Source organism: Sminthopsis crassicaudata, chromosome 2, assembly GCF_048593235.1.
Source record: "Sminthopsis crassicaudata isolate SCR6 chromosome 2, ASM4859323v1, whole genome shotgun sequence".
In the NCBI taxonomy this organism is placed as follows: Eukaryota; Metazoa; Chordata; class Mammalia; order Dasyuromorphia; family Dasyuridae; genus Sminthopsis; species Sminthopsis crassicaudata.
The window spans coordinates 176,971,469-176,999,005 of NC_133618.1; the positions used below are offsets into that span (position 1 = coordinate 176,971,469).

Genomic DNA, 27,537 nt, shown 5'->3' on the forward strand with positions numbered 1-27,537 from the left:
ATGCCCACAAATCCATGGTTGGAACAATTTATTCCAGTCTGTTCTTTTTTATTTCTTAACTTTAGCTCCAAAGGCTTCAGAACCAATTGTTTCCATGAATTTGTTCTTGCAAAGTATTTGTTTGTGACTAGTAGGCACAGATTCTGGTTTGTGCTGTATTTTCCAGGGAAGCTGTCAACTGGCTTTTATCTGCCAGTCTTCTAAACTGTATCACAGGGTGATACTGGCAGCCTAGCTGCTTAAGGGATTGTGTCTGACTGACTTGTCATAAGACACAGAACATGCTCAGGATTTTTAATAGATCAACTTACATAAATTCCATCAGGTCTTTCTTTCCATCTCTCCCAATGTTAGACTCTCATCCCTCATCATAATATAAAAGCGATAGTGGGTTTTTTAAAAACTTTTTCAGCAAAAGTGTAAGGTCTTAAAGGTCCTATGAAGCTGACAATGCATTCAAACACAAGACTTGTCCTGGACAGTAAGTCTGTCTGCTTAAGACCAGCTAGCCAAGTTTAAAGAGGCACATCACCAGGTTGGTGCAGGATAATAACTGCTTTGGCCATAGCAGCTGGGGGAAATAATTTTCTAAGGGTTTGATGAGATCTGTTCAGGAGGAAAAGGAAATCAGTTCTTTGAAGTTTTACAGCAAATTTCTATCTTCATGGACGCCTTTCTTCTGGAGCTCTATTTTCATAGTTAAAACGAGAACTTGCTATCTGAAATAATTCTTAGGCAAATTCAACCAGGTTCCCTATGTTTACCTAAATTTCTTAGAGAATAAGGGAATTTGACATGATATGTTAAATAATTATCTCCACTCTTTGCTAATAGTCTTTATATGTTTAAGCAGGATTTTTACACATGATAACTGTTGTGTCTGAATAGCATTATAAAATTTAAAAAGCAAACTTTAGATAAATAGAGTATCAACAAATTACTTCCTTGGAAACAGTTTGTTTCTTAAATTCTAATCCAGTATTCCTTCTGTACTCCTCCTTCAATCTTACAATCTCTCATTCTATTTTTAAAAAATTTCTAATCTATTTATTGTAATGTTAGCACTATTTTCTTCTCAGTTTAGATTACAACATACAAGTTATTTTATTTTTTAAGCAATGGATTATAATGGAAAATAACTTGAAAACAAAGTGAGTACCTATCAGTTTTAGGTATGACTAATTGTGATACAAGAGTATAATGAAATATCATAGTACCATAAAAAATGACTAATGTTAGAATCTCACATAAGAACCTTTAAAAATATATGTATACATATACATATATATATATATACATATATATATATATATATATATATATATATATATATATATATATATATATATATAAAATGATGCAAAAGAATGAAAGCACAGTTTGAATAATGGTAACAATGTCAAAGAAAAATATTAAGACATCTTTATTCAGATTAAGACAGTAACCAATTTTTGATTTCGCAGGAGCAAACAAGAAACAAAATTCTCTCCTGGTTTAACTACGGATAAGAATGGTACATGTGCTATTATACATAGTTGGAATTCTGGCTTGTTTTACTTAAACATTCTTCTTTTTTTCATAAGGGAAGATTCTGAAGATGTAAATTGGGAGCAGAGGCAAGTATTAAAAAGTGGTAGTTATATAAAAAAGCAAAAACAATTTTTAAAAATACCACAAAATATTCATTTAAAATAAAAGAAAATTGGACTGGAGAGTAGGGGTGGGAGTGGGGATAGGGAGAATATTTGTTTTCTAGTCGTAAAGGCCCTTAAATCAGGGCAAATCTGTTATGATCTATCATATAAAGATGTTGGACTAGCTAACTTACAAGTTCCATGTCAGATGTTATTCTCTATGGTTTTCTAAACTTTAAGATATAGTATTCAATACTCTATGAGAAATTCAAGTTAGATAGTTGATGGCCATTCCACACTGGACCTTCGCAGAAGCGAAGTAGGATGTCTTGGCTAGCACTTACAGAAGAGTGCTCTGGGAATAATATGGGCTTTGTTGGATCCAATATGGATCAATTTAAAGATCTAGAGGACCTGTATTTGAATCTTGACTGCCTCTATGACCTGATATAGATGAGGATTTCCAGGCTTATGGTGCGAGACCAGGCGAGGGTGAAGTAAAAGAATTTACTCAATTTCTAAAGTAAAAAGTAAAAGTTTATTTTAAGTCAAGAGATCTCAGTGGATAAAACTCAGAGATGGGATTAGAGTGTTCTGCCCGTTCTGCCCATTTTGGTACAGTCAGAGAACTTAGTTATATGATCAGAGTTAGGTCTTGAGGGCTTTTGAAACAATAGAGAACTTTTGGGTTTGAATAGGCTTCAGTAAAGTTATAGAAAGTTTGATTGATGATAGTTCAAATTCAGTTCTATTGAAAGTTAAGTAGGAGTAAGTACTTAGCTTTAGTTCAGCTCTACAGAAAACTTGGGTAGTGTCTGCTGAATTCTATAGAAAGGTTAATTAGTGGTACTCAACAGAGGTGAGGTCAGGCTTCTAGGTAGAGATAAGGTTGTCTAGGTAACTGACTTCTGGGGTCACCGGCCTCAGTTTCCCTGGTCAATATTACCTTGTTAAGTCTCATTTTTCTCAAAATGAGGCACTTGGATTTGATAACTTATGTCACTCCTGTCTCCTGGTTCTCCTGCTTGACTAGTCCTTCTGTCTCTCTCCCAACTTCACTCAAGTCGTGGGGACAGTTTTGTCGCTTTTTAAGGAAACAAAAAAAACTAACAACCTGTGTTAGAGAAATCCTGGTAGGTAGAGGTCTAATTATGGAGTCTCTCTGAATTACCTAGTGACTTCCTTCCTTGTACCTTGGCTCCTCAGACCTGATTAAATAACCTTTTACTTCCCTTTAGTCTCCCCTCAATTCACTGTTACTAAATATGTGTCTTTGCAGACAGTAAAAGGTCATGGAGAGTGAGGCTTAGTATGTATTTTTGTGCTGCTGCTCAAGTAAGGGAATTGCTTGTTAGTATACTTAAGACACTAAGTACTTCAGAAGAGATTTTGAATTTCTGCCTAAAACAAGGAAAAGTTAAAAAAAAGAAAAAACCAAAAATAAATAAACAAAATAGAATTATTTTCAGCCTCTATATCCAAGTGAATACGATCTCCCATAGATTAATTCTCTAATGGTTCAGGATTTGGGGCCTGATTCCAAGGCAGAAGTTCAGAAAATTCATTCTCTAAACAGGAAGTCTTTTGCTTAAATGCCATTTATCATTAGAAAACATTTACTGCCTGAGTCCTCATAGCAACATCTCCTGGAAGCAATCACCCATATTATTTAGTAATCTACTAGAAATGTTAGCTTTAGCAATAAGAGAAGAAAAAGAAATGGAAGGAATTAGATAGTAGGCAATGAAGAAATAAGGCCATCACTCTTTGCAGATGATACGATGGTATTTTTTTTTTAATTTTTAAATGTCTATTTTATTTATTTTTTTCTCTGACAGCTTTATTTTACTAAACATGTTAACATATATCTTAAATACAATATAATGTACATATTTATACAGTTCTCTTGTAACAAAAGAAAAATCAGATGTAGAAAGGTAAAAATAACCTGGGAAGAAAAACAAAACTGCAAGTAGCTCACACTCATTTTGATGAGGTAACAGGGAGGTCTAGTGGCAGGATTGAGGTACAGGGAGTCACATGGAGCTCCCCTGCAACCCCCTTAGGATTCGGCGTAAGGATACAAAGTTGAGTCAGGTCTAGTGGTGGCGAGAGTCCCCTGTAAATGAATTTACCGGCCAAAAACCTAGATGGGTAAAAAGATGCTTATTGCCAGGTTTGGAATCAAGGTTAAGGTCTGGTTAGTAAAAGGCCAGATAGAGGAAGATATACACGGAAAGCGGCGGGGACAGAGAGTCTCTGATGCAAACATCTTGGCTGGCATCTTTCAACTCTCTGACAAAAGATGATTCTAGCTTTGCACTTTTTATCTGCTTGAAGAAGTAAGGGGCGGATTCCTGATTTTTGGCGGGCTTTTCAGATAGCTGGAGGTTGGGATATCCAAGCCAACTCAGATCCGGTGGGGGGGCTGGGTGCAAGCTCAAACTAGTTTGATCAGATCTTGTATCAAAGGGGGCTGAAAACCCAGGCCAGCTGGGGGCTGGGTACAGCCCAAACTGGCTCAGCTATGGATTTTTTCCCCTAGGAATATCTTGTCCCAAAGGTAGATCAGACAAGGATTGTTAAAGGGGCTATGCCTGCTATAGTTTCTCAGTGTTCTTTGACTGGGTGTAGCTGGTTCTGTTCATCACTGATCAATTGGAACGGAATTGGATCTTCTCATTGCCGAAGACAGCCACATCCAGATATGATGGTACTCTTAAAGAATCCTAGAGAATCAAGGGAATTCATGAGGGGAAAAACAAAAAACAAACAAACAAAAAAACAAAGAAAAATGACCTGGCCATTCTAGACCTAAAAGTGTATTATAAATCGGCAGCCATAAAAACTATTTGATACTCACTAAGAAATATAGTGGTGGTTCAGTGGGATAGGTTGGGTACACAAGACATTGCAGCCAACGATTCCAGTAATATACTATTTAATAAACCCAATGATTCTAGTTTTTGGGATAAGAACTCACTATTTGACAAAAACTGGAAAATAGTATGGCAGAAATTAGGCATTGACCAACATCTCACATCTTATACCAAGATGAGGTTAAAATGGGTATGTGATTTAGACATAAAAGGTGATACCATAAACAAATTAGGAGAGCAGGAGATAGAACCTATCAGATCGCTAGAGAAACAAGGAATTTATGACCAAATAAGAAATAGAGAACATTATGCAATGCAGAAAGGATAGTTTTGATTCCACCAAATTAAAAAGGTTTTGCACAAACAAAACTAATGCAAACAGAAAGCTAAGAAATAATTTTTACAGTCAATCAGTCAATGTTTCTGATAAATGTTTCATTTCTAAAACATTTAGAGAACCGAGTCAATTTTATAAGAATACAAATCATTCCCCATTTGATTATTGGTCAAACAATATAACAGTTTTCAGTTTTCAGATGAAGAAATTAAAGCCATCTATAGTCATATGAAAAAGTGCTCTAAATCTTTATTGATTAGAGAAATGCAAGTTAAAACAACTTCAAGATACCACCTCACACCTATCAGATTAGCTAAGATGACTGGAAAAAAAATTAATAAATATTGGAGGAGATTTGAGAAAACTGGGATACTAATGCACTGTTGGTGGAGTTGTGAACTGATCTAACCATTCTGGAGAGCAATTTGGAACTATTCCCAAAGGGATATTAAACTGTTCGTATCTTTTGATCCAGCAGTGTCAAAGAGATCATAAAAAAGGGAAAATGACCCACATGTGCAAAAATATTTATGGTAGCTCTTTTTGTGGTGGCAAGGAATTGGAAATTTTGTGTATGCCCATCAGTTGGGGAATGACTGGATAAGCTGTGGTGTTTGTAATGGAATACTATTGTTTTATAAAAAATGATGAGCAATCTGATTTCAGATAAACATTAAAAGACTTTACATGAGCTGATTCTAAGTGAAGTGAACAGATCCAGAAGAACTTGTATATACTAACAGCAAGATTGTGTGATGATCAAGTAGTATACCTAGTTCTTTTCAGCAATACAGTAATAAAAGACAATTCCAATAGACTTGGAATGGAAAATGCCATCTACATTCAGAGAAAGAATTATGGAACCTGAATACAGATCGAGGCATACTATTTTTACTGTTTTTTTTTTTTTTTTCTTTCTCATGGATTTTCCCTTTTGTTCTGATTTTTCTTTCACCACATGACTACTATGGAAATATGTTTAAAATTATTGTAAGTAGTAACCTATATCATATTGCTTGCTATCTTGGAGAGGCAAGAGGAAAGGGAAAGAGGTAGAAAAAAATTTGGAACTCAAAATCTTACAGAAACAAATGTTGAAAACTATCTTTTTATGTAATTGGAAAAAATACTATTAAATGAGAAAAAAAGCCGTTTGTGGAAGTGTTAGTAGACATTCCAGCTACAGTTCCAAGATGAGAGTATAGTTTGGAAGTTTGAAAGACAGAAACAAGTCCAAGAAGGGAATAAATCCCAATCTGGACCTAGCCTGACCACCTCCATTTTGAGATCTGGATTGCTATTCTTTCATTGGGTAAACATAATTTTGTTGAAAGAGGGTAGTGAGAAGATGTGAGCCTCAGGATTGATGTGATCTTGCAGAATGATGATGTTAAAGAGAGCATGATAAAGTCCAGAGGAGTGTAGCCAAGTGAAAAGTCATCAGAAAGTTAATAACTTTCAGAAATAAGTATTTATTAAGGTGGTAGAGTAAGAATGTAAAATATAAGAAATTTCTCCAAAAGTCTATGATATTCTCCCACAAAATATACTTGTCAGGGAAAGTGGGCTCAAACTTAGAGAGCACAAGTAGCAAAACACTAATTCACTACTTTTGTTTATTATAAATCCTTTGCTGTCATTTATGGGATGCTCAAATAATTAACTTTAATGATGGTGAACATACATCATCTTTCTCTGGTTTCTGAAGATGAAAGCAGCTTCTAACCCTCGTGTCTCAGGAGAATAATTCTAGGACACTGATGGCAGGTTAGGAAGTTGAAAATTCTCCATTCTTTGAAGATCAAAAGGTCTTTCCAATTAAAAGAGCCAGAAGTAAGGAGAGCTCAGGTCTGTCTACCATTTCCAGCCCCAGGTAGTCTCTTTTCAGGTAGGTTTCAATTAGAATTTCATGTTTACTCCAATTTATGGGCAAGATTTCTGTTCCAGCTAACTGAAAACTTTTCTATAGGACCCAGAGGATATAATGAAATCCCATAGCTAAATGAAAAATGCTTCCTGTCCTTTATAATTTCACTTTATCAGTTGACTTTCAAATACTTTTTTGCACTTAAATCTTTGTATTGATTGATGAATTGATTAAGACACTTTTCTCATTTACTTAAAGTATGAGGCTAGAATGGGGTGAAGTGGTTTGTCTCTACCCTTACATTGAACTCCTTAAGGAATAAAAATTATTTTTGTTTTTTTTTTTTTTGTTTCAAGATTTTAGAATATTTTGTTGTTATTATTTCCTGTTTTATCAGCTAAGTCTGTGATTTGAATCTCATGATTGTGAAATCAATCAAATAAATCACAAATCTCACCTCCCTTTTACATTAGAGTAAAATCCTCCAAATCAGAAGTGTAAGATCATAGTTCTACAGCAAGGATTTTTAACTTGGGGTCTACAGATTTTCTTTTATTACATTGATAACTATATACTGAATTTCAATATAATTGATTTCCTTTGCAATCTTTTATATTTTACTTCATGCATCTAAAAACATCATTCTGAGAAGTCTTGACCAGATACCAAGATATCCATGACACAAAAAAGGTTTAGATACTTAGATATAGATAGAGCTCCAAGGGGCCTTAGAAGCCCTTGATTCTGGAGACAATGCTTTATTCTCTGAATGAATTTCTTCCTAGCATTAGTATTTACATTCTTAAACCAGCTGTTGATATGCAATGACGATGTGCAGAGGATTATAAATATGAGAATAGGAGGCCTATTATACTTTACATTTATACATCTTACTCTTCTGGGACTTTCTGAAGAATAACCATATTTTAAGACCTGTATTTTAACAATGAATAAGAGACCAATTTTTATCAAAGGAACTAACTTTAGGGCTCTCATCACAGACATATAAAGCATGGATCTAACTTAAAAGTTAATGATAGAAAAATAATAGGTTACGTTGATATGGCATTTTATAATTCCAGATAGTACTCTCTCTGTCTCTGTTTCTGTCTCTCTCTTATGTTTTTATATATATATATATATATATATATATATATATATATATATATATATATATATATATATATATATATATATATATATATATATATATATATATATACACACAATATACACAAAATGGACATACATATATATAGTGTATATACACACACATATATAATATGTATATAGGATTTCATTTGATCTTCATCTAAATTATTTGATAACTTACTTTGATTGTAGATCTTACTATTGGCCTAAATATCTATGAGATTGTAATAGAAGTATTATTATCCTCATTTTACAGATGAGGAAACTAAAACTCAAGAGAAATTCAATGATTTATCTAGAATCACAGATGGTGGTATATACCAAACCTGTGATTTAAGCCAAGGCCTTCTAACTCTAGTCCAGGGCATGAAATTGTCTTGCAAATATAAACTTAGTTATAACAGTGAAAGACAGGAAAAGTATACGTAGGTAATTGAAAGCTCCAGATTACATTGAAAAGTTAATATATAAGAACTCTCTGCAGTTATAGATGTACCCTCCTAGATCTTAAAAATCCCTGAAAAAAAAAAGTGAAAGTAAGGATGGAGAATATTACTTCTCTGCTACTGTTGACTCTTTATTGTTGTGATATTCTATGAAGGGAGAAAAATTAAAACTTCTTATATTAGGTAAATATATCATATAATATATCAGATGTATTTATTTCTTTTTATCTTTTTAGTATCTTGCTAAGATTCTTGTATCATTTATTACTCTTCTGCTTCTTAAAGGAGATTTTAAAAATAAACATAGGGTTCTAAATCTAGAGTCAGAAGGGAACTCAGAGTCATTTAAGTCATAGATGAGAAAATGAGACTTAGAGAGATAGTGATTTACCCAAGGTCACACAGTTATTAAATAGCATTAAAGATTGGAATCCAGAATTTCTGATGTCACTTCCAGCATGCTTCCCACTATATCAATCACATTTTCTCTCAAAGAACAAGATGATCTTTAATGCTTGAGTAAGTGGAAAGTTTTGTCTTGTATTCTTGTCTAATTTTGAAACTTGGCTAGTAAAAGCTTTTGGATCCCCTGATGATTCTAGCTTGATTTTCAAACATACTATTTTAAGATTTCATGCATCTTTGAAAATTATTTAAAGTAAGCAACTTTTTGTGTCTCATGAAAATCACCCACTACCTTTAAGTTGCTCGTGAGCTTTATTTGTGAAAGAATTCCAAGTGTTTATTTCATTTGGAATAGCAATCAAGCCTTGATCTCCAACTCATTTAAAAGAATACCAAGTGCCTCAATCTGAAGAGACAAAAATCATGAATATATTAAGGTGCTTATACAAGACATCCTAACCATTTAGTTCCTGTCCTTATCCTGTTCATTACTGGGAGTCTTAATTGGGATGTTGGCCAAAGGTAGAGACACTGTTTCCCCTCTTGATACAAATCTCTCCAGAGCTTTTGTTTTCTACTGTTTGGATTACTTCAATGCTGTTTATTTTGGGTTAGCTTTAAAAAGCAACTCAAGAATTTTTTCTAATATGGAATTAGGTAATTAATTTGCTTAAATTAATTTGTCCCCTTCCTGGGAAGAATAGTTTGCTATATGGACACTTACATACCTTTGTATGAGTTGAGAGAACCCCACTATATTGGGAAATTGATTTTGGTACCAAATTTCGCGGTGCCTTTGTATCCTAAAATATGAAGTATCCCAGAGAATATTAAAGTTAATAACTTGCTGAATTTTTCATGTTTTAATACACATTTTTGGAGTCTTATTGACAGCTTATTGGGGATTTTGCTTGGGCCCTAGAATGAAGAGATTATCTTTAGTGTATGCCCTGACATAACATCTCTAAACATATAGATTTATCCTTTATCCTATTACTTTAGGGCTTTTTTCAAAATGTTTATGATATCTACTTATCAAGGACAGGTCTATTTTCCAACATCTTTCTCTTAAGAAGTACCTTTTGGAAACACTGTTGATATATATCCTCATACTACCCTTTCCTATGTGATCTCATTGTCAGTTCCATTTGAGGATACCATGGCCTGAATGAAAGACTGAAGTCATTTAATAGAATTTCATATGGAAAAGTTCCATCTAAAATTCAACAGTATTTCTCTTGTTTCATGCCTTTCCACTATTGTTGGTTTTGAGTTTCTTCAGAGAAGAAAATGTTCTAATCCCCAAATTCAATTGGTGAAACCCAAATATTTAGAGTTATATTTCAAAATAATTTTTAAAAAACAGAATACAACTAGGCATTATAATCCTTTCTGAGAACATCTTGTGATTGAGTTTATTATAATGATGTAAACATGTTAAGACAAAAATTCTTCTTGATATGATTAAAAATAAGCTGATAGCTCAAGCAGCTAGAGTGATGTTGGTTTTGGTGATAGCTGTGTTTTTCACTGGCTCTAACATGCTATTCAGTTAAAGTAAAATAGTATGCAGAATCTGAGCCTCCCATATTCTAAAGTAGAATAGCTCCAGGGAGCAATTTGGGATGGAGAAAGGAGTCCAAAATTCTGTTGCATCAGAAATATTCTCTGTATTGAATCAGTAACTGCCAATACATGCAGCCTCTGTGTTATGAGCCAAAGGTAAATGACAATACAAGCCTTAAACAAACTAGGAAAAATTTCCCTCAACACAGTAGAGAAAAAAAGAAAAGAAAGAAAAAAAGAAAAGAAATTGCCCAAGCCTTGTACTTCTAGAAGATTGAAAAGATGATCCAACTTTGTTGGTACTTGAACACCTACAAGGAAGTGTCTCTTGCTAAACTCCTGTACTTATCACTGTGTACTAATTTCTCTGGATGGTTATGGCAGGACATCTGTAATATCCTGCTTCACTGCTAAGGAAATTGAGACCAAGGGAGATTAATTGGCTTGTTCCACAGTGAGTCACTGATAGTCACGATTAGAAAAAAATGATATCCAATACTCAAAAGGGCATGCCAGGTACTCACATGTATCATATCCTTCATGAGGTGTGAACTGGGACTTTTAATAACATTCTTAACATGATCTTGAAACATTCTCATTTAGACATGCAATTTCCTGAGTGCTTTTTTTAATATTCCACTTTTTTCAGTTTAAAAAAAAATGCAAAGAAGATAAGTGCATATAGACTGGACCAATTTTTGCAAGAGCTGAATTCCTAGGAAAATTATGCAATGCATCTTCCCCTCTTGGCCTGCATATGTAATATTATCCAAGTGAAATCTGGTTAAGTTGAACAATGGCAGCTTCAGAGGAGAACTGTGACAAAGAAGCAGTGAGACAAGTCCTACTAGCTTTGCCACAATAATGGTAATAAGTATGATTTATATCATACCATACCATACCATACCATACTATACCGTACCATACCATACTATACCATACTGTGCTATCTTGTGGTATACTATACTGTCTATATAGACTGCACCTAAATGTGGACAGATAAGTAGATTGTCTGGCCTAAAGTCAGAAAGACTCACCTTCCTGAATCTGGCCTTGGACAGTTTACTAGCTGTATGAGCCCTGGGCAAATCTCTTAATCCTGTTTGCCTCAGTTCCCTCCTTTGTAAAATGAGCTGGAGAAGGAAATGGCAAACCATTCCAATGTCTTTGCCAAGAAAATCCCCTAAAAAGGAAGAATCAGACATGGCTAACAACAATAACCTAAGTGTATGAAGCTTTTTCTCTAAAACCTTACTCCAATACTTCATCCTAAACATAAAAATGATCTTGGGTTCTTGAAGGCTATGACAGCAGATCAGAAACACTGGCATGGCCTGCCAAATTGCTTAGCTCGGTACCTTGGAATAAACTCACCAGCAATAACCAGGATTGGGCACCCAGGTCTTTCAATTTCTGTCCTTGAGATTTAGAGGTCACTAGCAATAGTAATTCTCATTTAGAAAGTAAAAATAATTATACTTAGTAACAAGCAGGAACAACATTGGAAATAACAACATGGCAGCTTCTTTCTCACCCTTACCACATTTCCTACAGTCCAGGTAATCTTTACACTTTTGCCCCACTGGCCATTTTCTTTTCCAGCAGTATCCCCATGTTTGCTCACTTCCATTGAATAGTGTGTTACAATCTTTTCCACTCTTCCCTCAGACTATGTGTCATGACAGTTAAGATTTTCCTGGAGATCTTTTCTACTCAAGAGAAATAGTCTTTGAAGGCTGATTTGAAGGCATTTTTTGGTAGTTCCTTGCCCCAAGAGCCAGAATTGCTAGTTGCGGCCTATTATCATCTGTCTTCAGTCTTACTAAGTTTAGAAAGCTCATGATTAAAATATTGGCTAGTAGGTAAAAACAACACAAAACAAACAAACAAAAAAACATAAACATTCATATACTAAGTTATGGAAGCATTATACCTGCTCTCAGCCCAGAAGCAGAGCTTGGAGGTCAGGGGTCATATTTCACTGTATAAGTGAAATCAAGTTATCTATTTTTTCAAAGTGTTGACATTATATCAATGCTACATGGCAATATATCAACACTGTGAGCCTCGAACCTTTGTTCACACAGATAAGAAGCCATCTATAACCATGAGCCTATATCACATGATATTTCCTTTCCTATAGGAAAGAGAACTAAACATTAATTACATGAATTCAGTTTTCTAAATTTAATGAGTTACTCAAAGTGTACAGAATGGCACAATTCTTATTAAAAAACAACAGTGTGAATTAATTCATTTTTTGCTTTTGTTTGAATGCATTGGAATAAGAACTGTACATAGGCCCTTTTAAGTTCTACTGATTACAAATGTAAGCTTGCTTTCTTACTTCTGTTTGTTCTGGCACAGCACAGCTTCTTAATTGTTCAGAAAAAGGCTGAACCTTATTTAGGCGATATAATCTGATTTCCATGGTTTTAATAATGGATTTTCAGAGTGTACTTTCTATGGCTCCAGTGATATAAGATTCCTGGAATAGCACAAAAGTTAGTTGTACTGTTCCCAAGTGCTTTAGATTTCAATTCAAATAATGCCTTTCAATGTTGCAGAAGTGAAATTTTCTTCTTCATCAGTTACTTCATCTGTTCCAATATGTAGAGATAATTAACCATAGAATTCTCCAGTGAGTAAATTGATATTCCTGAGATGGATAGAGCTATAAAAACAGAGGTGTACTCCCTAGATTTATTCTTGGGATTTGAAGTGAGAATCTTGCTTTATAAGGTGCTATTGAGTTTTTTCTTTCTCTTTTCCTCACTATAAATAGTGAATGAATTAAAATGAGAAGGAAGTAAATGGGCTTTTGTGTGTACAGCTTTCCAAATGGAGGAATAAGGGATGACATTATTGACAGACACAAACTTATAAGCAAGTCTTTCTATTTTTATTCATTTATTTTTTTTAATATACATTGTTTTATGAATCATATTGGAAGAAAAAAATCAGATCAAAAAGGAAAAACCATGAGAGAGATTAAAAAAAAAAACAGAAAAAAGAAATAAGCATAGCATGTATTGATTTCTATTCAGTCTCCATAGTTCTTTTTTTGGATGCAGATGGCATTTTCTGTCTAAAGTCTATTGGGATTACTTTGGATAAGCAAGTCTTTCAAGTCAGTTTCTAAGATTAGATTCTGGAGTTCAGGGAACATGTCTTATTCTTACAGTCTTTGTAGATGGCAAATATTTAATAAATATGTACTGAATGAATGAGTGCTACTTAGAGTAGAATTTTATCCCAGTTTAACCTCAGAATCTTCTGCCCATGAGATTAGAGTTTCTAGAAACTCAGTGTTCTCATATATACTTTGATATCCTAATAGATTACTTGAGTTTTCTATAAATTTTTTTTAAATCACATATATAAAATGTGACTTACGTGCTTTTGTCATTATTTATATTTCCAGCACTTAGCACAGTGCCTCACACATAGTTTTGTTCAATCATTTTTCAGTCATATCTGACTCTTCAAGACCCCATTTGGGGTTTTCTTGCCAAAGATACTGTAGTTTATTATTTCCTTCTCCATGAATGCTCATTTTACAGAAGAGAAAACTGAGGCAAATAAGGTTAAGTAACTTGCCCAAGTAACTTGCACGGCAAATAAGTGTCTGAGGCAAGATTTGAGCTCAGGAAGAGGAATCTTCCTAACCCCAAGACTGGGATTCTATCCACTAAACCATCCAGTTGTCTCTTTCTTCTCTGGACCCCACACACATAGGAAGTATTTAATAAATGCTAATTGACCAGCCAAACTAAAAAGATAGTAGGATCTCTAACAGTTTTGCTCTGCAATTTTCAGAAAAAAAAGTTTCTATATTTTGCCAGATGAAATCATGTTTTATTTTTTAAATTTTTTAATAGTTTTTTTTTTTTTTTACCAGATATTTGCATGGGTAATTTTACAACATTGACAATTACCAAACCATTTGTTCCAATTTTCCCCCTCCCCCCCCAAGATGGCAGGTCAACCAATACATGTTAAATATGTTAGAGTATAAATTAAATACAATATATGTATACATGACCAAACAGTTGTTTTGCTGAACAAAAAGAATCGGACTTTGAAATAGTGTGCATTTAACCTGTGAAGGAAATCCAAAATGCAAACGGATAAAATTAGAGGAATTGGAAATTCTATGTAGTGGTTCATAGTCATCTCCCAGAGTTCTTTCGCTAGGTGTAGCTGGTTCAGTTCATTACTGCTCTATTGGAACTGATTTGGTTCATCTCATTTTTGAAGAGGGCCACGTTCATCAGAATTGATCATCATACAGTATTGTTGTTGAAGTATATAATGATCTCCTGGTCCTGCTCATTTCACTCAGCATCAGTCCATGTAAGTCTCTCCAGGCCTTTCTGAAATTATCCGGTTGGTCTTTTCTTACAGAACAATAATATTCCATAATATTCATATACCACAATTTATTCAGCCAATTTCCAATTGATGGGCATCCACGTGGTTTCCAGTTTCTGGCCACCACAAAGAGGGCTGCCACAAACATTCTTGCACATACAGGTCCCTGAAATCATGTTTTTAAAAATGCGAATTTGTTATACCCATTTTTGTGTATGTGCCAGAGTTTTTCTGACTAAGAGTCAAGAAGGATATGCTACAGCTAATCATGTGTCTGGCATTCACAGAGCTCAGCACAAATGTACTGAATAAACAAGTAGAATGCCAAGAGATGATGGGTAAATAGCAAATTTTTCACCAACATCTTGACAACCAGTTAGTCCTACCCCTAAGAAAACACACAGAGCTCTGGAATAATGGTATTCAGGAGATCTGAGTACAAGTCCTGGCTCTGTCACTTATTAACTGAGACTCATATTTTTTGAAATTTCTCTCTTCATCTATAAAATGAGAGTTGGACTGTATAATTCAATCTAACAAGCATTTATTAAGGGCCTACTTAATATGTGAATTAATTATGCAATTCTCTGGGGATATGAAGACAAAAACAAGCTCAAGGAGCTTATACTCTTCTTAGGAAAAATGTATAACCATGTAATTAAATGCAAAATACATGTAAAGTAAATATGAAGTGATTTTGAGAGTAGGAGAATACTAACTAAGTGATTTGGGGTAGGGAAGAACCTTTTGTTTGTATAGGAAGTAGGAAGTGGCCTTTGAAATGATCCTTGAAGGGAGTAAAGGATTCCAAGAGATATAGGTGAGATAGGAAGGCACACGAGGCACAAGAGAAAGTATGTGCTAAGGGAGATAAAATGTTTGTACAAGGAACAGCAAATAGATCAATCTAGCATAGCTGGGTGGAGTGGGGAGAGGAAATATGTGAAGGCTAGTCTATGACTGGGAGGAGGACTGAAGATGTCCTGAATTAGGTAAGTAGCTATAGAAGTGGAGAGTAGGGGATTTATATTATACTGAACAAGAATAAAGGCTAAATAAAGAAGAAAAAGTCATCCCCTTCATTCTCCTGGCTTATATTCCTGTGTTTACCATGCAGCAAATACTTCTTTGACTAATGGGGCAAATTCTGACGAGGTTAATTTGCACCTGACACTCTGAATGGCTTTCCCACTTTTGTTTCTTTTCCTGAGCAAACAAACCAACATTAGTAGATATCTGTATACAGTCAAGAAGATGACCTTGTAGATTTGAGAGACTGGGAGGTCCTTGGTCCAATAAGTGGAGCTAGTTAGTGGAAGAAGCTTTTAATTGGAGAAGATTAGCCACCAACAAAAGGAATGGATTGAGTCTTACACTTCACCAACAGGAATGTAGTGATAGTTGTTCAGACATCACAGAGCCTAAAGGCAATTGGGAACCACTGGAGTTGAATGAATAGAGGGTTGACATTATTGAATCTTAGGAAGATCAATTTGATGAAAGATGAACTGGAGTAAAAATATTTGAAGAAGGAAGACCAACCAGTAAACTATTCCAATAAACCTGGAATGTGGTAAAGAGAGTGGGTATCATCATGGTGACTGTAGGACAGATGAAAGAACACACATAGTAGAGGGATTATAAGGAACAAAATTTGACAATTGATTGGTTGTTTTGGTTAAGAGTCAATGAATCATCAAAAATGATGCCTTGGTCAGGATCCTGAGACGATTATGCTTGAAACATAGAGGGAGCTTAATAATTTTTCATTCATTCATTAAAGTGAGTCAAAACCTTAGCTTTAAATAACTTGTTCCCAAGGCATCACAGTAAAGGAATTAATGCATTGAAATATGAGAAAGGGGAAAAGGAACTCTTCTCTCTTTTCATTAGAGATGAAACTCCAGAGGCTCTCCTACTTAGACAATAATATTTCACATTTATACATAACTGAGATAGACTTAGAAAGTATTATTATTACCATTTTACAGGTGAAGATATTAAGGCCTAAGGTCAGTGATTTATCCAAGTTTACATAGCTAAGGAGTATTGGAACTTTTGGCTACACACTAAAGTTATTTTCCCCAGAACTATACTACTGCATAGATATTATCTAGTATAACTCCTTCATTTTATTTTTTAAAATTTTCAAAAACGGTATTTTCTTATTATTGCTGTTATAGTGCAGAAATAGATAGCAAGCCTACTATTAGGAAAATTTTCGGAACATATTACTAAAAAGTCTATATTCAAAGTCTTTCCAGGTTGGTAAAAAGACTTTCTAAAATCAAAGACCCAGAATCAACTGCCTAATTCTTTATACCACTGACTTGAACACATCTGAAGTTTAAATTTTGTCACAATCTTTCAATCTGGTAACAATTTAAAAACAAACAAGTCTCTAATGTTCACATATATTTTAACATCTAAATTATATTAAATCCTCAGGATTCTGCTGTCAGCACTATCTCTACAACTTTTCAAACTTAATTGTTAACCTTTTGCTTTGTGCCTTTCTGAGAAATAAAGATAACATCCAAATTTTTCTTAAAATCCTTTTAAAAATTTTTATTTGTTCATTTGTTTTTACTGTTGTAACCTGTTGAATCAGGGCTATTGAATTTTATACAAATTTAGAATCATTTCCTTCAAATATTAACTCATATTTGGGGGCTTGAGAAAGAACAAGCAACCTAGTCTCATGATTACTTTTCACATATATTTTTCATCCAACAAGTTTCTGATTTCAACAAATGAGCCATTCACTTGAATGACATCAATGAGGAAGTGAGTTTAACTGGACCTAATCTTGTGATGAAGGGTTACACCTGAAAAGTCAAGGCAATGCCTTTGATCTTGTTTTTGTGCGTGACTGGAAATTGTGAGAACTGTTGCAAGACTCTTTTTAACTTCCCCACAACTTGTCAACTTGAAATATGTTTGTAGGATTCCTCTGGGGCTTTTTCAAAATATGGTTTGTTTCTTCAGAAAGATGTCAGCATTTTCTGGATTTTTGACAGACTGGTTGTTGAGAATGATTTTCATTCTCACTGTGGATAGACCAAAAAAAGCAATTAACACATTTTAAAGATGAGGAAATTGAGGTCCTTAGTTAGAGGTTAAGGATTACATAGTTCATAAATATCAAATATTTAAAGTATAAGATATTCAGACCAGATTTTTTGACTCTAGATTTAATATTCTTTCTATCAAAGCACGTTACCTTCTCAAGAAAAAGCAACATTAGGAAACTGTTAGCATGGAACATTGTAAAGGGCTAGAACTGAGCAATGCACTTGGATAATGAAGCACATGAGACTAATTGCCCCTCTTTGTCCCACCAATCAAGTCAGCACAGAACAGCTGGGGAGGGTCAACCTTCAAACAAGTTAATAGGGAACTGTCCAATTGGCAATTAGTCTCACGTCTATTACCCTTTATGTCTAAATCATGAACCCATTTCATATCTATGTTCCAGTCCCCACTTTTGGAAAGGCCTTTTAAACACTGCAAATATCATCTCATTTGATCCTCACAACAACCTTGAAAAGTAGGTTGTGTTATTATATTCATTTTGTACTGGAGAAAGCTGAGTTAAAGTGGCTAAGTGACTTGCCCATGATCACATAGTGACTAAATCTGAAGCTGGATTTAAATTCAGTTCTTCCTGTTTCCATGTCCAGCTTGCTACTGCATTATCCAATTTGTGTGGGTTACCCTGCATTGACAAGACAGATGTGAATTAAAGAGAGAAGAGCTATTATTTCACCATATTTGTATACAACACATGTGAAGAAGTAGTGCAATGGAACAGGCACCAGGTTTGGGAGTTTGAGGCCCTGGGTTCTAATCCTAACTATGTGACTCATTCCTTGAGCCTCGGGTTCTTTATCTGTACAACGAGCAGGTTGAACTAGATTGTTTCTGAGAAACCTTCTGGTTTGAAAGCTATGATTCTGTGACCTTGTGATGTAATCCAGATGTAATTCTTGGCAAGCCTAGAAATCTCTAAGTCAGAATGATCAAGTCTTATAAGACATATTCTCCTTCCTCCAAATTACATTTAATCAAGACAAGAAAACTTGATGATCACAACTGTAAAAGTTTCCATTTTTGATAGGAGACAGTTGGGTGGTCCTTGAATTGATCTATAGGGAAATCCAACTTGCCCACACTGGAAAGGAAGCCATGCCTACCAAGATAAAAACAATTTCTTTTCTCTGAAAGCTGTGTTTTATGAGTGACCATTAAAAGAAAGTTGGGATATTTCACAGCTTTTTGTATCTGAAAGACAAATGAGTTACAAACAGTCCCTTGACATGACATGAGACTGTCTAATATATGCCTTCTCCTTGGGGAAATATAGCATAGTAGTTGCTTTAACAAGGTTGCTTCTATGATCCAGACTTGGCCAACTTCATAGAGATTAAGTAAACAGAACCACTCAGTTCATTCAGTCTTGATCACATAGGGAAGAGGACTGGCACAAACATGAATTTCCCTTTAAATCTCTGGGCCTAAACACTTTATTGGAATTCTAGAAATCTCCCTTCTTAGTCATTTCTGTTCTCTGAAATTCACTTTGGTCATAAAACCATTTTTTAAGGATTTTATGAATTCTGTACTTGATGCATTTAAGGATGTAAGTAAAGTAATTATACTGTATTGATACCCCATTTGTTCCTGAGCATTCTTTCAGTGACTCCTCATCAAGGAGACTTTATTACTATTGTTAGGATAGTTCTCAATATTTTAAGTTATTCACTTCCCTAGTCCTACTAAACTTGGTCTTTAATTTTTTTTTTCCTTTTTGAATAAGTTTTTACTGATGTCTTATGTTTCTTATATTATCATAGTTATCCTTCCCCCTCCCTAAACCAGAGAGCCATTCCATATAACAAATAGTATTTTTAAGAGGAAAAAAATCAATATAGCTATTTAATTCAATGAAAAAATTTGAAAACATGTGCAATATATGATCTGTGGACTTTCTATCTCTATGAAATCCTGAGATTGGGGGGTGTCTTTTCATTCGAGTCATGCTTGAGCTTTATCATTTTGTTATATTCACTTCTGATTTTTAAAAATTTTCTTTTCATTCACATTGTTTTACCTATTATTTTCTTGGTTCTGCTTACTTTACTCTGCATCATCAGTTCATGCAGATCTTTACATGTTTCTGTGTGGTTACTTTATACATATTTATATTCTTTCAGCATAGTAAAAATATTCCATTATCACAATTTATTAAGCCATTCCCCAATTGATGGCAATCTTGTTGGTTTCTAATTCTTTACTATCACAAAAGTGATGCTATAAATATTTTGGGCATTTTAATTTTATCAGTGGCTTCTTTGGGGTTTAAGCCTAATAATGAAGTCTCTGATTCAAAGGATATGGACTTCTTTTTAGGTTTTTATTTTCAAAATATATACATATTTTTCATTCATTCTTGCAAAACCTTGTGATCCAAATTTTTTCTACCTCCCCTCTCCTCACCTCTTCCCTTTAGATAGCAAGTAATACAACATATGTTAAAAGTGCAATTTTCTATTCATATTTTTACATTTATGATGCTTCATAAGAAAAATCAGATCAAAAGGAAAGAAAATGAGAAAAAAAGCAAGCAAAAAACAACAAAAAGATGAAAATACTATGCTGTTATCTACATTCCAGTATCCACATCTCTTTCTGGATGCAGATGGCTCTCTCTATCACAAGTCTATTGGAATTGGTCTGAATCATGCAATTATTGAAGAGAATCATGACAATCACAATTGATCATCACATAAACTTGTTATTGCTGTATACAATGTTCTCTTGTTTTACTCACTTCACTTAGCATCAATTCATGTAAGTCTCTCCAGGCTTTTCTGAAGTCAGCTTACAGATAATTTCTTATAGAACAATAATATTCAATAACATTCTGATACCATAGTTTATACAGCCATTCTCCAGCTGATGGGTATCCATTCAGTTTTCAATTCCTTGCTACTACAAAAAGGGTTACTACAAACATTTTTGCACATGTGGATTCTTTTCTTCTTCTTATGATCTCTTTGCGATATAGACCCAGTAGACACTACTGAATCAAAGGGTATGCATCGTTTTATAGTCCTTTGGGCATAGTTCCAAATTGCTCTCCAGAATGAATGGGTCAGTTCACAACTCCACCAATAATGTATTAGTATCCCAGTTTTCCCACATCCCCTCCAATATTTATCATGACCTTTTCCTGTCATCTTAACCAATTTGAGAAGGGTATAGTGGTACCTCAGACTTGTCTTAATTTGAATTTCTGTGATCAATAGTGATTTAGAGCATTTTTTCATATAACTAGAAATGGTTTCAATTTCTTCATCTGAAAATTATCTGTTCATATCCTTTGACCATTTATCAATTGGAGAATGGCTTGTAGTCTTATAAATTTGAGTCAATTCTCTACATATCTTCGAAATGAGGCTTTATCAGAACCCTTACATGTAAAATTTTCTTCCTAGTTTTCTGCTTCCCTTCTAATCTTGTCTGCATTAGTTTTATTTGTTCAAAAACTTTTAAACTTCATATAATTAACCATTTTACATTTCATAATGTACTCCAGCTCCTCTTTGGCCACAAATTCCTTCCCTCTCCACATATTTGAGAAGTAGATTATTCCCTGTTCTTCCATTTTGTTTATAGTATCATTCTTTATGTCTAAATCATGAACCCACTTTGACCCTCATCTTGGCACAGGGTGTTTGGTCAATGCCTACTCCCTGCCACAGTACTTTCCAATTTTCTCAGCAATTTTTGTCAAATAGTAAGTTCTTATCCAGAGGCTGGGATCCTTGAGGTTTATTAAACATTAGATTACTATAATCATTGTCTATTATTGTCTTGTGAATCTAACCTATTCCATCAATCAACTCTTTTATTTCTTAGCTAGTACCAAATTGGTTTGATAACCACAGCTTTATAATATATTTTAGGTCTGGAACTGCTAGACCACCCTCATCTGCATTCTTTTTCATTAATTCCCTTGAAATTCTTGACTCCCTGCTAAACTTTATTACCACTTTTTCTAGCTCTGTAAAGCAATTTCCTGGCAATCTGATTGGCACAGCACTGAACAAGTAGATATTTAGATAGAACTATCACTTTTACTACATTAAAAGTCACTTTATTTGTATAATTGCAAATTGCTTTTCAGAACTACCGAACTTCATAGTTCCAGTAACAGTGTATTACTGTGTCTTTTATTCCATGACTTCTCCAACACTGACTATTGCCATTTTTTGTCATGTTTGTTGATTTGCAGGGTGAGAGGTAAAATTTCAAGGTTATTTTGATTTTTGCTTTTTCTCCAAGAAGCTGTAGGTTGTGACAATCACGGGAGGGCTCCCTTTCCTAGTCGTTGCTGGCAAAATTCTGGCCGGAGTCCTCCTTCTTAGACTGATCCTTTACTTGGAAGACAGTAATCTACCTGAGAGTCAGTGTGATTTCAGAAAGGGTCAAGGGACAGTTGACATGGTATTTACTGCTTGACAACTCCTGGAGAAATGCCAAGAGCAGAATAGAGGTGTATCTTACAACATTCATTGATCCAATTAAGGCTTTTGATTACTGTCAGTCAAGAGAGTTTATAGAAAATCTTGTCAATATTCTATTGCCCTGAGAAGTTCATCAGTACTATACCTTAATTTCATAATGGCATGCTTGCCCATGTTCTGGATAATGGATGGTTCTCTCAAGCTTTCCCAATGACCAATGGAATAAAGTAAGACTGTGTGCTTGCTCCCATGCTTTTTATCATGTTTTCAGCAATGTTGTAAGATTCTGTCAACAAGTATATAAAGTGGGGCAGCTAGATGCACAGTGGATAGAGCACCAGCCCTGAAGTCAGGAGGACCTGAGTTCAAATATGACCTCAGATACTTAACACTTCCTAGCTGTGTGACCCTGGGCAAGTCACTTAACCCCAATTGCCTCAGCAAAAAAAACAAAACAAAACAAAAAACAAGTGAATGAAAGCAACATTAAGGTCAGCTACCACAATGATGTTAAATCATTTGACTTGAGAAGGCTATAACTAAAGTGGAAGGAGAGTTACTACAGGATTTTTTTCTGGTACACAAATGATGGTGCATTCCATGTAGCTTCTAAAGCTGGGATTCAATAAAGTATGGAGCAATTCTCTACTAATTTAATTAATTAATTTAATTAACTAATTTAATTAATTAATTAACAATTAATACCAAGAAAACATAGGTTCTCCACCAGCCAGTACCATGTTATCCATACATGCAACCAGCAAATGTTTCAGCAAATGGAGAAAATTTAATACTGTAGATAAGTTCACTTAACTTGGCAGTATACTTTCCAGGGAGATACACATAGATGATGGGGTTGATGTAGTCATTGCCAGAGCTAACTCAGGATTTAGGAAGCTTGAAAGGAAAATGGGGGGAAGAAGAGGTATTAGATTGCCCACCAAAGCCTCTACAGAGCCATTGTGTTCATCTCATTGTTGTATGTCTGTGAAACCTAGCAACCAACACCATGCTAGGAAACTGAATCATTTCCATTTGAATTGTCTTATAAAGATTCTAAAGATCACCTGGCAAGATAAGATACTGGTCAATAAGTTCCTTTCTCAAGATAAACTGTTAAGCAGTCAAACTTTATTGCACAGAGTGCAACTCTGATGAACTGACCACTTTGTTTCAATGCCAAATGTATATTTACCCAAAAGACTATTTTATAGTGAACTCATACAAAGCAAGCACTGAGGTCAGAAGAGGTACGGTGACACTCTTGAGGTCTCTCTGAAGGACTTTGGAATCTATTACATGAGATGGAACACACTGGCAAAATCTCCCAGCATGGTTTGTTCACATCAAAGAAGGTGCTGTGCTGTATGAGTGAAGCAGAACTGCAGTAGCTCAAAAGAAACATGAGCTGCACAAATTTAGAAACAGCTTCTCTCCAAATATTCCTGTGTACTATTTGTGCCCAATCTATGGTAGAACCTTCCAAGTTTGTATTAGTCTGATCAACTACAGCTGGACACATTGTACCTTGACTCCAATTTAGTGATGTCATTTTGGTCCTCTTTGTGAATTAAGGATAATAACCATTTCTTTTATTTTTAGTAATTTGGAGGGTAATTTCCCCCATGTAATCAGAGATATCTTGCAATTCTTCTTTTGAGAGTTGTTTGTTCATATCATTTGACCACTTAGCTATTGGGGAATAACTGAGTCCCCAATTTGGAGAATTCCCCAGTCAACTTGATGGGCTTACAGTATCTATTCCATGGATAATTTGGAGGCATCTGAGAAGCATCTCTTTATGGAGTGTTAGCATGTCCACTGGAGCCTTCCTGACAAAACTCAGATAATTATTCATTGGCTTCTAGAGAACAAGGCAACCTCCAAGATGATTTACTTGTTAGGTCCCAAAAGTTTGGAGACTTATCAAAGGAGCCTCTTCTCCTTCATCCGTAAAGTGAACTAACCATCCAGTTTCGTCTTTTGTGGAATTTGTTTTATATTTTCCTGTTAAGAAACCAGGCTGGAACCCACCCAGAGTGGGTACGTATTCTGGAGGCAGGAGAGGCAGAGGAGAAATATGGTGAAAACTATGCCCATGTCTGTCTTCATCTCTTCCCCCTTATTCTAAGAAATTGAAATTGGCTAGTAGTGACGCATGGGAGCTGCATGTATTTGCGAATCACTTGAGAGATGAAAACCCAAAAGTGGACTTCTCCAGAGATGGTAGTATCTGAGATGTTGAGCGATTCCATGCAGGAATATGTAGCAGAAACAGATATGTGTGTTCTCATTCTGAAAGAACATCCTCAATCGTGGAAGTTGTCTTGTGAATAAACTCAAATTTGAGAGTTTCTAACTTCAAGATCTCCAAATCTAAAACTAAGAAACTTCTGCTGGGCCCAGAGGGTATGTGGTTCTGCATCCTCTCCCTTCCCCACTAAAGGACCCATCTATTCTTGACTTAAACATGTGGATCATATCAGATTCAATCTGAGAGAACCTGGCCTGTAATTAAAGAGAGTTTGCTCCCTTCCCTTATATTCTGCAACTTTTTATATTCTCTCACTCTTGAGCTTCAGGAGAAATTACTTCTAGCTTACACTATGGATCATGTCTAGGCTAACTCCAAAAGAGGGGAATAAAAAAATGCTCATTAAACAATATGTATCAGATATGGGACAGATATTTTGTCTCCTCTGTTCAAAATAGGACTCACAGAAAGGTTTAAAACACAATACAGTAATTTAACATATAATAATAATAATAATAATACTCTTCTAAGAAGCTGATTTTTAAACCTCATCAGATTTTATAGAAGTTTTCAGGGCTATTGACTGGGCATTTTACATTTCACCTTGGTTCTATCAAAATCCATTCTTCTGGAAAGGCAGGCTATACCTTGGGATGATTCTCTCATAAGTGATAATCTTCAAGAGGATCAGAGAAATTGAGTATTTGTACCTTTCTTGGGCCACTGGTCAGCTCCAACCAGAATGTCAAGCTGAACTCCAAATTCAATCTCCATAAGATAGGAGAGCTTAAGGACCATTTGAGTGCCTTGTGTATTTCTCTAGAATTTATAGCTTCCTGTAAGCCCTTTTCATCATCTACATTTCCTGCAAGAATTTTCCCATAATGAATTTTTATTCATTACTAGAAGTAACATTCATGTTTAGAGATGGGAACTCTTTTTACTTGTATTTAGGGAAACTGTGACATGAACCTGATTGAAAGATTTTTCTGGAGTAACTACAGGTGGAGGCAATAAGGCAAGGAAAAAAATGTGACTTTGGGAGAGTAGAAGTCAGTCTTCATAATTAAACCCAGTTCATGTAATCCCAGAGTATTTGGGGGCCCTGGATTATAGGGGACAAATAATAATGAAGAAAACAATCCAATCATGGATTTACATAATATTCCATGTAAAATAGACAATTAAGTGGTATGGTAGACAGAGTACTTAAACTTCAGTAAGGAAGACCTGAATTCAAACTCAGACATATTGGTTAAATAACTCTGGATAAGTAATGTAACCACTGTCTGCCTCAGTTTCCTCACTTATAAAATGTACAAAATAAGAGCATCTACCTCTCAGGATCATTTTGAGGATCAAATGAGATTATAATAGCACAGTGCCTGGTGCAGAATAAGCACTATATAAATGCTATTATTACTTATTTTCTTTCTTCAATGAAGAATTCTTGGATATTGTGATTAATTAGAAAGCATTTCAGTATTATATATAAATAGAATTGTGTCCAAAATGTAGAATTTTCTTGATACAATAGAACCAAAATTTTAAAATTTCTAACATTAAGCCCCACCCTCCTTGGCCCCTTATCTTTTGTGGTAACACAAAATAATGAAGTGAGTTATTAATTTACCCAAGCTTTGATGAATGATTTTTTTCATTTTGGTCCTTTTGCTAAATATGTTCTGGTTAAATCTCTGTCTTTAACTGGGATTTTGGATATAAAGAACAATCTGGATTCTTTCATATGAGAAATTAATATAAGGTTAACAAAACTGAGAGATCATTCTAATCCAAGATTTCCAACAATTTATTTTTTAGTGTTTAGATTAATATGTGAAAAAAGAAAGCCATGATTTCTCAAAAGTAATTTTTCCACAATAAATTATTCATTGAACTCTTTTTTGATATTTACTCAGTCCATGATTGAAAATACAAAAGAATGTAATTTTGCTACTTAGATGATTTAGGAACTGACATTTCCACTGGGGACTAAATCTATAATTAAAACACTGTTTGGTTTTTGTCTACATGGTTCATATTATCAGCCTAATTGTTCTACCTAATATCAAATCAACCCCTGGGTTCAACATCAATTCAGGATGAAGCAGAGAGGTGGCTTAAGTGAATCTAAATTAAACAGATAAAGTTGCCATTAGGTGTGGAGATAATTAAATTCATTTCAATTCAAATAAATATTCTGAAGATACAAAACAAAGACTGAAACAGACAGACTGACTGACAGACAACATTCCTTGCCCATATTTACATTCTTTTGAAAAAAATGAAACTTTGCTTTGGCAAATTGTAATATTTCTCTATATCTCAGGTGGTTTATTTGTGAAATTTAGATAATAGCAAGGGCCATATTCAGAGTAGAATTGGAGGGAATAATTTAAAATAAGGTTTTTTTTTTTAAATAATGGCTTTTTCTTTCAAAATATATGCAAAAATAGTTTTTAATATTGACCCCTGAAAAACCTTGTGTTCCAGATTTTTCCCCTTTTTTCCTCTACCCTCTCCCCTAGATAGCAAGTAATCCAATATATGTGAATCATGTGCAATTCTTCTATACATATTTTCACAATTATCATGCTGCACAAGAAAAATCAGATCAAAGGGGAAACAATGAGAAAGAAAACAAAAAGCAAGCAAACAGCAACAAAAAAGGTGAAAATACTATGTTGTCATCCACATTCAGTCCCCTAATCCTCTTTCTGGATGCAAATGGCTCTCACCATCACAAGTGTATTGGAATTGACCTTAATCACCTCATTGTTGAAGAAAACTACATCCATCAGAACTGATCATTGCATAATGTTTTTTGGTTTTTTGTTTGTTTGTTTTTTCCCTATGTACAATGTTCTCTTGGTTTTACTCACTTCACTTACCATCAGTTTATGTAAGTCGCTCCAGGCTTTTCTGAAATTAGCCTGCTGATGATTTTTTATGGAACAACAATATTCCATAACATTCCTATACCATAACTTATTCAGCCATTGTCCAACTGATGGGCATCCACTCTGTTTCCAGTTTCTTGCCATTACAAAAAGGGCTTCTACAAACATTTTTACACATATGGGTCCTTTCC

The 27,537-nt window shown here is 34.6% G+C and overlaps 1 long non-coding RNA gene across 1 annotated transcript in view; it reads left to right on the top strand.

Annotated features, from left to right (window-relative positions):
* The window catches only part of LOC141555209 (uncharacterized), a 72,693-nt gene that overhangs the window by 29,159 nt on the left and 15,997 nt on the right, over positions 1-27,537 (top strand). The gene's annotated exons all lie outside the window — the stretch shown is intronic.